The sequence below is a fragment of the Atractosteus spatula genome (assembly GCF_055471065.1).
Source record: "Atractosteus spatula isolate fAtrSpa1 chromosome 16 unlocalized genomic scaffold, fAtrSpa1.hap1 SUPER_16_unloc_1, whole genome shotgun sequence".
NCBI lineage: Eukaryota > Metazoa > Chordata > Actinopteri > Semionotiformes > Lepisosteidae > Atractosteus > Atractosteus spatula.
The window spans coordinates 2,818,142-2,830,000 of NW_028296631.1; positions in this window are offsets into that span (position 1 = coordinate 2,818,142).

Below are 11,859 nucleotides of genomic sequence, written 5' to 3' on the forward strand. Positions count from 1 at the left end.
TCTAGAACAAGCGATGCTTAAACCTTTGTCTGATTCTTGTGAAACTATCCACACGACAGTTACAGTACCTAGGAGTTGACTTCAGTGATGTCACTGATGGGATGTTTCTAAAAATCCATCCTCTGTAAAACGTCTTCTCTAGTTGTCCTGCATATGTATTCGCTAATGAAGCTGTGTGTTCTGAGCCTGGATCTCTACATTTGTGTATGAACCAGCTTAGAGGGCTAAAGACAGCTTGTGTTTAAATTGAGTGTAAGCCAATTTATGCTTCTAAAGTCATGGTCAGCATTTATTATTGTACTGTGCTGTAAACTTGTTCTGTGCCTAGTCACATTATTTTATAGCGTTTTTATAGTGTTATCAAATCCGGTGGCGCTGTGTGTTAGTTTCCTGACTCCCATGTCACATGGTCTGTGATTGAAACCTGTGAAACCGGTTTAATTCGTCACAGCCAGCACTCCGGCAGAGAGGGGGTTGTGCTCGTAAAGTAGAAGCAGGCGAGATTTCCAGCGAAAGACACCTCCCCCCCACCCTCATACGATTCGCATTGTAATTACACATTCTAATTGTATTACACATTGTACACATGCTTAAAAGAGAAGAGAGAAAACGCAAGCCTTCTTCAGGTGTGAGGGTCTTCTGCTCAGAATGAAACGCTAAAATGTAATGTAGGCTCTGAATGGGTTCAATTATGATTTGGGCTTGATTAAGGTCGCTGCCTTTCATCTAAAACCCTACTTGAATCCTTCTAAACTAAAAATCAGTGTTAGTGAGTTCTAAATAAAGAGGTATCCAGGTAACAGTGAAACGGGCGGACAGTCTGGGGAGATCGCCCGTTTTCCATGTAAATAGTTCCCTGGTTCCGCACCCCTTGGTGTTTCTCTCGCTCTCTCTCGGGTCACCTGATCATTAGCTCGAAAGATTTCAGTGCTTTGTGTATATTCTAATGGTAGTGGGGGCAGGGTGTGTGGGAACAGGTTTGGTTGAAATTGCATTGGAGATCTATGTTCTTCACACCTGAAACATTTTCTCTGAAAGCATTTTCTTCGCAGTTTAACCGATCTTGTTACAGCATGTTACAGTTTACTATTATTAACCATATTAATTTTAAGTGCTTAATGCCATTTTTTGACCAGGCACGAATATTCTTAAGTCCATATCTTCGCAAGGGAATCAGTGCGAATTGCAATACTAATTAAATTAAAACTACTAACTACTAACTAATACTAATTAAAACAAACCAGAAACGTGTTGTTCTGTCTAATGACATTACAAGTGGAAAGATTACAGATTTTAATCGTCTTTAATTTTGTTACGTTATACATTTTAGAAACGTTTCATCCATACAAACACCACAAAACTATTTTCGATTGTATTTCTGAATAGTATGTTACACTTAGTTCACTGTTTTAAATACATCTAATTAAGAAAGTTAGGTGTTAGCATAAACTATTAGCAATCAATAATATTAAATTTAGCACTGTAATAAGATGTTGCACTTTCCCCCGCATCTTGTAAAAATATATTTTCATTGTTCAAATATACATTAAGTCTGACTATCATATAATAAGTTAAATACAAAACTAAAGAAAAAATAGGGTTAAATATAATTCAAAATATTTTGCTAACAATGTTAACTGTTTATGAATAATAAAATGTATTAACTAAGGAGTAGGATGGCACAGTTGTTAGTATGTTTTTTGTTTTGTTTCTTTTTCATAAATACAACAGTAGTACCTGATGTCTCAGTGGCTTTCAAAATTAAATCATGCATGCAAACCTGTGAACTAGAAAGATAACTAAGATATTGTCATGGAAATATAACTATCAAGGAAGCCACAAAAGAGAGTTCTCACCTGAGTAAGGTCTTTATTTCAATATTGCAATATTGGGAGCCCTGCTGCCACTTCGCAAAGTGCAACCAGAGACTCAATTTGTTACAAGCAGTACAGGGTTTTTATAAGACGTTGCGCTGTAAAAAAGTTCAGCACTTGGTCCCTTCTAAAACTTCCCCTTTCTCTAAGAGAAAACAGATTACATCATAGAGCGAGAGAAGAAAAACTAGATTTGTTATTCAAAGCTTATCGGTTACTTTCAGCTAATTCTAATGACCCAGACAGCATATATTGTTTTGGTACATTGTCTTCTAAACTAACCTAAACAGTGTACTTTGTTGACGAACTGTTTTCTAAAATTCTGCACGCACTGTAGCACAGCAGTTACATCCTTGAAATATATTATCTAAAAGCACCAATATATTTTTTTCAAAGCTCTCTACATTTTTAAGAATCAATTTACTTATTAGATTTCCACTTCAATATCCATCCATTTATAATGGTGGCGAAGTGGTTAGCATTGCTATCTTGCAGCTGAAGAAAGATGTGAAGACGGGGGTTTGAATTTAATCCTTTCTGTAGGGGGTTTAGACTTCTAAGTCACAAGCTGGGGTTTATGGCAGGAAAGGGGGTTAACTGATAAGGATTGCAGATGCAAGCTAGGAACCCCCCTGGGTGTAATGTTAAACTGACCATTTGCCCAGAACATCGTAAACTGGCCAAATACCATGAACCCCCCTCTTTACCATCAGACCGAGTGACGTCAGAAACGGAGAAGAAAACACTATATAACCCAAAAGTTTGTAACAGTACGTTGAAGAATGCTTCGGTTTTGTTGTTTCTTGCGGGAAACAAGACTTCGGCTTTATTGTTCCTTGCATGCAATAAACTCATCTGTTTTACTTCATCTCAGGATCAAGAACCTTATTTCTTCTGTTACAACAAATTTGGCGTAGTCGGCGGATGCTCCAGAAGGCGCAGAACTTCCCATCGGCAGGAGAGATGGTCAGCGCGCACATAACTAAGAGGTAAGGACTCCTCTTTTATTTAAAAGTCCCGACTCTCTCTGACCGATTGGGAAATCTCTGCTCCCTGCGAGAATCGCCCGAGATGACGGAGTAAACGTGAGTTTCTGAATTCCTCTGGCCCGGGGAAGGCACCGGTGTATGTAATGGGTTGGTTGCTGTAAGCCCAGAATTTGGTCTGGCAGGGGTTCCGCGGTATTGTGTACAGGCGTTCGAAGCTGGTGTATGCCTTAATTGCGCGTGGAGTTTTGAACGGGTTTTGGACCCTTACCGTGAAGTTCAGGACTGGTGTGGGTCTTAATTGCACCCGGAGTTCTGAAGGTCAGAACTGGTTTGGGTCTTAATTGCACCCGGAGTTCTGAGGCTCAGAATCGGTGTGGGCCTTAATTGCGCCCGGGGTTCTAGAGCAAGTGGTGCATTAAATGCACGTAGTTCAGGACTGGTGTGGGTCTTAATTGCACCCGGAGTTCTGTGGCTCGGGATCGGTGTGGGCCTTAATTGCGCCCGGGGTTCTGGAGCTGAGTGGTGCATTAAATGCACGTATAATCCAGGATTGGTGTGGGCTTTAATTACGCCCGGGGTCCTGAGATTAGCTACGCCTTGATCGTGCACAGATTGGAGTGGCGTGGTTTCTGGCGTGGCGTGGGTTTTTTTGTTTTAAAGGAAACAGGAGTAGAAGAGATATATGCATGTATGTTTTTGGTGTTTTCCTTGTTTGTGAAATACATATACACACGCACGACACTAACATAAACACACCTCATAATAGAAGAGCAAAGCATTAAGTAGCAGGATTTAAAGGACGTTGAGACCCGAGAATCGCCCTGATTGAGCTCAGTGCGTAAGTCCACCCCGGGGCAAAAGCAGCGATGCTGGCGTTCTGGGGATGGTGAATTACTGATCAAGAAAGGGGGTTTTCGAGGTCTCGTTTCTTACCTGTGAACAGTGCGGTGTAAATCCTCTCTAAAGTCTCTGAGAGGTATTTAGATCCGGAGGTAACAGACGCCCTTGGCTGAATGAGTGCAGGAATGCACAGGTTTTTCAAGTGAAAGCATCCCCCTACTGAATGAGCTGTTACCTCACACACGACTTAAAGTAAATCTTAAAGAGACCGAACATGTGCGCTAACTGATGGTTTGAGAAAGTGGTGGAAGGGTCCGTTTAAATATCGGAAAAGTGTAAGTTGACGGAAAAGAAGGAGAAAAATATGGAAAAAGCTGAGTTTGTCAGAGGGAATTTGGGGCGAAGACGCCTGTAAAGAAAGCATATGAGTATTGATTGGCAAAAGCACAAGCATGTAGCTCCCACCCTGGTGCACGGCCGGCACCAGTAGTGGCAGATACATGACGAAAAAGAAAGAAATTGGGATGTGACTTAAAAGTGTGTTTACGGGGAAAATAAAAACCCGGAAGAAAATATACTTTACTCGCTACGAAAGAGTATAGAAAAAAAAAGCTAAAAGAGGCAGTACAGGAGAATGAGAAACTAAAGAAGGAATTAACTTCTGGTCACGCTGCACTGGTTAATGTGCTGCAGCCAGCGACTAAGTTATATCCTGCTCTCCCACAGGGGAACAAACAGGCAGGAAACGAAAATAATTGGGATCAATTCCCTCAGTGGCCATATGGAGAAGGGGGGTCTGATTGGGATAACACTTGGTATGAGTGTGATAAAGACGGATCAGGGTCTCCCCTGTTAGAGGGAGGGCGCCCGCAGATCTGTACTCTCACTCGAAGTGGGAAAGGACTTGATGTAGCAGGGGCTGGCGCCGTTGATGACAGCGCCACTCTAACACTGTCTCGCACCCCGTCGAGGGGGTCTGCAATCGCACCTACCTTCCCTGATTTCCCCCATACGATCAAATCCAAAACCGTAAGATATTGACCGGTGGGCTAAAGTACCGCACCCGAAATTAGAAATGCAGCGAACCTGGAGTGCGCTTCAGGAATTAAAAGGATTCATGTAGAAGTAAAACAAGAATACAGCACATTGTATTACGAAGAGAAAAATATATTCTCGATGTGTATGTGTGTTTTATGAATTTGTGTGCCGGCATGTATGTGTGTAACTGTGAGTTTTGGTATACTAAATGACGGTGTGAGTGTGTTTAGCCAGCGGGACTGGCTAGAGACGTAACTAAAGAGACTTGACGAAAATCAACTTAAGGAGATTGGAAAATATAAGAGCGTCTGAAACGTATAAGTACAGTACAGGTGGACGTAAAAGTAGTTAAACAGTTTTTGTATTATTATAAATTATTATAAATTGTAATTTATACAATTAATTGCAATAGTGGAAACAATTTGGTTTTATTCGAATGTCTCGAAACCAGACATGCTGAAACGCTGTAGGTTTAGAATCGAGACTGGGGAGAATAACGTCTTGTGAGAAAATCTGTTTACCTAACGATTAGATCCTGTAAATCCCTTGTAGCCTCCCTAAGTCTGTCCCAGTCCAGTGGATAAAAATGTACTGTTAATGGAGTGTTGGTTTCTCTGTTAGGGGATACTGGAGCACTACTGTCCTGCTTGTTTCACTCCTCTGTTCAACAGTGTACTATAGAGCAATGTATAGGGGAAGATGGCAGGAGGCCACAGGAGTATTGGGACAGCAAGTTTTACTTGCCGAGTACCAGATTTTAATGGGTGGTTTTATTCCAGATCTATTGGGTTGGAATATTATGCATTACAAAGAATGACTATGCAGAACAGGGTATCACGTACAGATGCAGCCATTCAAAGTGCGCGTCACAGACACGTACCGCAGGTGACGTCGCTCAGTATGACGCAAGATGACGCGTGGCACCGCAGTACGTGATTGGTTGACCGACAGGGGCACTCGTGGTCCGTTGGTCTGTCGTAGAAAGACTTACAGTAAAAACGTCTTTGCTGTGCCCGTTGTAGATATTGAATTTTACCACTGAAGGGAAATCTTAGTAGCTGAGCATAAAAAGAATAGGAGCATACTGTAACGCGTCTGAAGGCCATAAACGATATTAATTTTGGAACATAAACATACAGTATATACTGTAGCTGGTCTTGGTACTTTAAAGAAAAAAATACACACCAGTATTCCATTTCTCCCTAAACATTTTAAGCTTTGAAGTCTTTAACTAACATGATACCGGAGTCAACAAGCATACTTTTAGAATTTGATTAAAAGGGAATATAATATGGAATCGCGTATCTAAAGAATTTAATAACGGTATTCGTGTGCTGCGACAGGGCTGTGTAGGGCTTTTTCGCCTGCCTGTTCATGCGAGCTGTCTTCTAGCCGACTGGTCTAGGTGCGTGACTAGCAACTGGGAGGTTGTGTGATCGAATCCAGCTGGTGCCGGACTTTTCTTTTAACAAACATTTCTTCGAAAAAATAGAATAGCGATATTATGGACAATAAATTGACTTTTATATTTCAAAATATCGCAACATGAACGATATTTGCGATATTTTGAACATATCTTCCCTTCTGACAGCGGTTCCTCCTTCTATTGTGTGTGTGTGTGCAACAGAGTAAATTTTTATAGAGAAATGGAGGCTGGACAGTATGCGTTACAATATAAACATTTATATTGATTTAAATCGTGTTCTGATTTAAATCGCAAACGCGTGTTTAATTATGTGTTTTTTTAATCATAATCAGGCTAATGCATTTCTACATTTTCTGTATGAACCAGCTTAGAGGTTCATACAGAAAGACAGCTTGTGTTTAAATTGAGTGTAAGGTAATTTATGCTTCTAAAGTCATGGTCAGCATTTATTATTGTACTGTGCTGTAAACTTTTTCTGTGCCTAGTCACATTATTTTATAGCGTTTTTATTGCGTTATTAAATCCGGTGGCGCTGTGTGTTACAGTAGTTTCCTGACTCCCATGTCACATGGTCTGTGATTGACTCCCATAGAACTATGACTTTATTTTTTAACAAACATTTCTTTGAAAAAATGAAACGTTTCCCTTGGTCAGAGATTAAATAAAACCTCACTCGCACCAAACAAATTTATATTTCTAAATATCACAAAATACGTTCATTGTCTTCCAATCGAGTCGAGTTGACATTGGAAGCCTGCCACACCCGGACTGTTAAACCAACGCATTAGCACGTCAAAGCCCATCGAGGGTATTGAGCCAGTATTGGCTTTAGTATTCCCCCCTCTCCCCTCAATTCAATTCAATTCAAGGTGTTTTATTTGCATGACAGATGGGTACAAGCAGTGTTGGGTATGTATATTGTAACGCTTACGGCAGACAGGCACTGTGTAAGAGCCGGCGCACCAGAGCAGCGCACCGAGGGAGCGTCTGCATTTCTAACTTAGTTTTTAAAATTAGTCAAGCAATATGAAGCATCTCCTTTTACTTAGTGCCTGAGCATAAAAAGAATAGGAGCATACTGCAACGCGTGTGAAGTCCATAAACGATATTAATTTTGGAACTTAAACATACAGTATATGGCTGGTCTCGGTACTTTAAAGAAAACATACACACCAGTATTCCATTTCTCCTAAACATTTTAAGCATCGAAGTCTTTAACTAACGCGATACCGGAGTCAACAAGCATACTTTTAGAATTTGATTAAAAGGGAATATAATATGGAATCGCGTATCTCAAGAAATTAATAACGATATAATTATATTCATGTTGCAAAAGAACTGCAACGGACATAAAAACTCCCTTGCTTTTAACAGAGCGTTCCATAATTTCTAACTACGAAAATGCCAGGTGAAAGGATTTGTAAACATATTTTGTTAAAGCAAGTCAGAACCCATTCAGAGCCTACATTACATTTTAGCGTTTCATTCTGAGCAGAAGACCCTCACACCTGAAGAAGGGGGAGGTGTTTTTCGCTGGAAATCTCGCCTGCTTCTACTTTACAACCGGAGTGCTGGCTGTGACGAATTAAACCGGTATTACAGGTTACAATCACAGACCATGTGACATGGGAGTCAGGAAACTAACACAGCGCCACCAGATTTGATAACGCTATGAAAACGCTATAAAATAATGTGACTAGGCACAGAACAAGTTTACAGCACAGTACAAAAATGCTGACCATGACTTTAGAAGCATAAATTGCCTTACACTCAATTTAAACACAAGCTGTCTTTAGCCCTCTAAGGTGGTTCATACAGAAATGTAGAGATCCAGGCTCAGAACACACAGCTTCATTAGCGAATACATATGCAGGACAACTAGAGAAGACGTTTTACAGAGGATGGATTTTTAGAAACATCCCATCAGTGACATCACTGAAGTCAACTCCTAGGTACTGTAACTGTCGTGTGGATAGTTTCACAAGAATCAGACAAAGGTTTAAGCATCGCTTGTTCTAGATAAAACTGCAAAAAAAAACAACAACCCATAATGTACTTCTTTGCGGTTCTGTTTGCCCAAATCATATATTCACAACGTGAAATCTAGAAAATAATATTACGTAACCAAAATCCGCAATATGGAAACAGAACCTGTGTAATTGTTGATAGATGATGTACTCGTAACATTTTTTCAAGACGAACTACAACATTTAAAAAATGACTTGTATGTACTTGATATCTCTAATCAATCCACGGGTCCCAGCACGAAACGAAAGTAAAACGCATACCGTTTCGCGCTTCTTATTAGTTGCTCAAAAGTAATTTGACCGTATGAAATGCATAATATAAACCTAGAAACATATACGTGAGTAGTACTTAAGCACTGTAGTATCGGTGTTAAGACATACCTCTCAAATACTGTAAATCAAGTTAAAAATATCTCAAGATTCTGGTCATAATGAAACCATGTTTCGTGTATGTTTTCTTTAAAGTACCGAGACCAGCCATATACTGTATGTTTATGTTCCAAAATTAATATCGTTTATGGCCTTCACACGCGTTGCAGTATGCTCCTATTGTTTTTATGCTCAGCTACTAAGATTTCCCTTCAGTGGTAAAATTAGATATGAATATTCAATACTTAAACGGGCACAGTTAAGACATTAAATATACATATACATACTGTATACAGTACAGTTTGCATACGGTAATATGTTTATGTCCCTAAATCAATCTCTTATGAGCATGTGAAAGGCATGGTGAATCACTGTACTTTGCATGATTGGAAAAAAATGCGTGATTGCGAAATGCTGTGGCGTTACTTTTACAAAGACGGTCAATGAAAAAAAGAATGTGGACCAGGGCAATACTTTGAGTTTACAGCTTGTCCAAGGTCATTTATTATTAATACTATTATTAATATCTTCGTTAAAGACTTTGATGGCTACAGCTCAAACATGAGAGGTTGAGCTTTATTAGCTCCACCTTGCGGAAATTCCGGATACTATTATTTTGCTAGCGGTATTTACCGGTAACTCGCGGTATTTACCGGTAGCTTGCGGTAGACTGCGTACAGCGTACCGGAAAATAATGCGGTATCGCCCGCGCATTTTGAATGGCTGCATCTGTAGCTTCAACTGGCTGTGATCACTCAGTATGTTGATGGTATTCTGAGTGCTTCCCCTGATGAGGAAACCCACAAGTCTGAGTTGCTTCAGCTTTAGAGTGTCTAATAGAAGCAGTTATGATAAGGCCCTTTTGTGTCTAGCATTGTGAAATTTTAACAGGGCCTGGGTGCAATGTTTTTTACAGGGTGAGCACAACTCTTAACAGATCTGCTTAAGGGGGGAGTGCAGTACAAGGACAAGATTGCCTTGGTTCCCGCAGCAAAAGCCGCCTTTAATAATTTGAAACAAGTTCTCTTACAGGTGCTGAGACTGGGGTTTCCTCAGATGGATCAACCATTCCTTTGTATTATTGCAAGTTGCTGACAGAGGCCACCCAAGGAGCCCGCGAGCAGGTCCTGGAGGCGTGGGGACCACCACCTGAAGGAGGGCACAACCTCATCCCAGGAGAGTGGGTATGGATCAGGAAATTTCCTTCACAGGTTCTCCAGCCCAGGTGGGACGGACCCTACCAGATCCTGTTGACAACCGAGTCTGCGGTTCGAGTGGAAGGAAAAGATCGCTGGATCCACGCGCCACACTGCCGACGAGCCTCATCCCCATTTACAGACTCAGAAAGAAATCATTTCTGTTTATAAGAATAATTGTTGCTGTAGGACTATGTTCCGCAGGAATTAATGATCATCTCTCCCACAAAGGAGAACATGGAATTAATTCCTTTTTAGGCCTCTCCTATCTGACAGCTAAGAAAACCAACCAAAGTGCCTGCTGGGTGTGTGCCACATTACCCAAATATGTACAGGGAGGACTTCCTATGGGAGCCATTCCTTGGCGTCTCGAGGAAGTCATAGGCATGATCATTTGGAGGGATAATTTAGGAGATTTTAATATGACAAACTATGGGGGGTTGCCATAACACGACTTTAACCTGCACAACATTACAATATCTACAGGAGCGAGGCTTAGAGCCCACGAGTTTCACAGGCTCTTACGCTCCTAAATATAACAGAAGCCATACACCACCATACCTGACTCTCAATAAGGAATGTGAGGGAAACATATGTTTTCAGCACACTAATTGGTCTGCACTTGGTTGGATGGAGTCGTTGCAACCTTACCATCGCTGCAAATATATCCACCTCTACCTTCCAAATTCCAGGATGGGATCGGCACACCCCACAATTCAGTATAAGCTTCTTGTTTTCAGAGGCATGGGGAGCGCCAAACGGAACATCTTTCATTTGTGGAAAATGAGCCTACCCATGGTTGCCAGCCCAGTGGTCTGGCTCATGTTATTTAGGATATGTGGTTCCTCATATCCGTGTTCAAATCCACAGCCCCTTCGGACCTAACCACAGACCACAAAGAAAATTGGCTGATTGGGAATATTATTTAGGTATAATATTTCCACAAGCCGGCATGAACTTTCTGAGTCGAGAGTTAATTCAAATGGCCTCGACTTTAGAAGAATTAGCAAATTCTACCTCATCTAGTCTGAAGGCTGTTAATGATGAGATGGTAGCCCTCAGAACAGTGGCCATGCAGAACCGACTAGCTTTAGATTATGTACTGGCGGCCCAAGGAGGAACTTGTGCAGTAATTGACACTGAATGCTGCACATATATTCCTGATAATTCTGAGCACGTCTCAGATCTGGCCCAACACATTTACAATGAGGGACAGAAATATCAGGACTATTATACTGAAAATTGGGGAATTGGGTCTTGGGTAAAGTCTGTGTTTGGGGCCTGGGGTGGAACCTTTTTATAGTGTGTATCTGTAGGAGTAGTATTGTTTATATGTATAATTGTAATCATCACATTCACAAAAACATGTATCACATCTTGCTATAACCGTGGAACGTACAATGACATGGCAATACATACCTGTTCGCCAAGAAAGGAAAGATCTGCCCTGACATTGTATGTATAAAAATAGGCTACACTGACGTATGCCATATTTTATAAGGGGGGAATGAAGAAAGATGTGAAGACGGGGGTTTGAATTTAATCCTTTCTGTAGGGGGTTTAGACTTCTAAGTCACAAGCTGGGGTTTATGGCAGGAAAGGGGGTTAACTGATAAGGATTGCAGATGCAAGCTAGGAACCCCCCTGGGTGTAATGTTAAACTGACCATTTGCCCAGAACATCGTAAACTGGCCAAATACCATGAACCCCCCACTTTACCATCAGACCGAGTGACGTCAGAAACGGAGAAGAAAACACTATATAACCCAAAAGTTTGTAACAGTACGTTGAACAATACTTTGGTTTTGTTGTTTCTTGCGGGAAACAAGACTTCGGCTTTATTGTTCCTTGCATGCAATAAACTCATCTGTTTTACTTCATCTCAGGATCAAGAACCTTATTTCTTCTGTTACAACACAGCACTGGGGTCCTAGGTTCAATTCCTGCCATCCTGTGTGTGAGGGGTTTACATGTTCTCTCTGGGTTAGATGGTTTTTCTCCATATGTGTGATATGACTCCCTCTCGCACTCCAAAACATACTGGTAAGTTAATTGGTTTATGGGAAAACTGGCCCTGGCGTGTGTGTGTTTGTGTCTGTC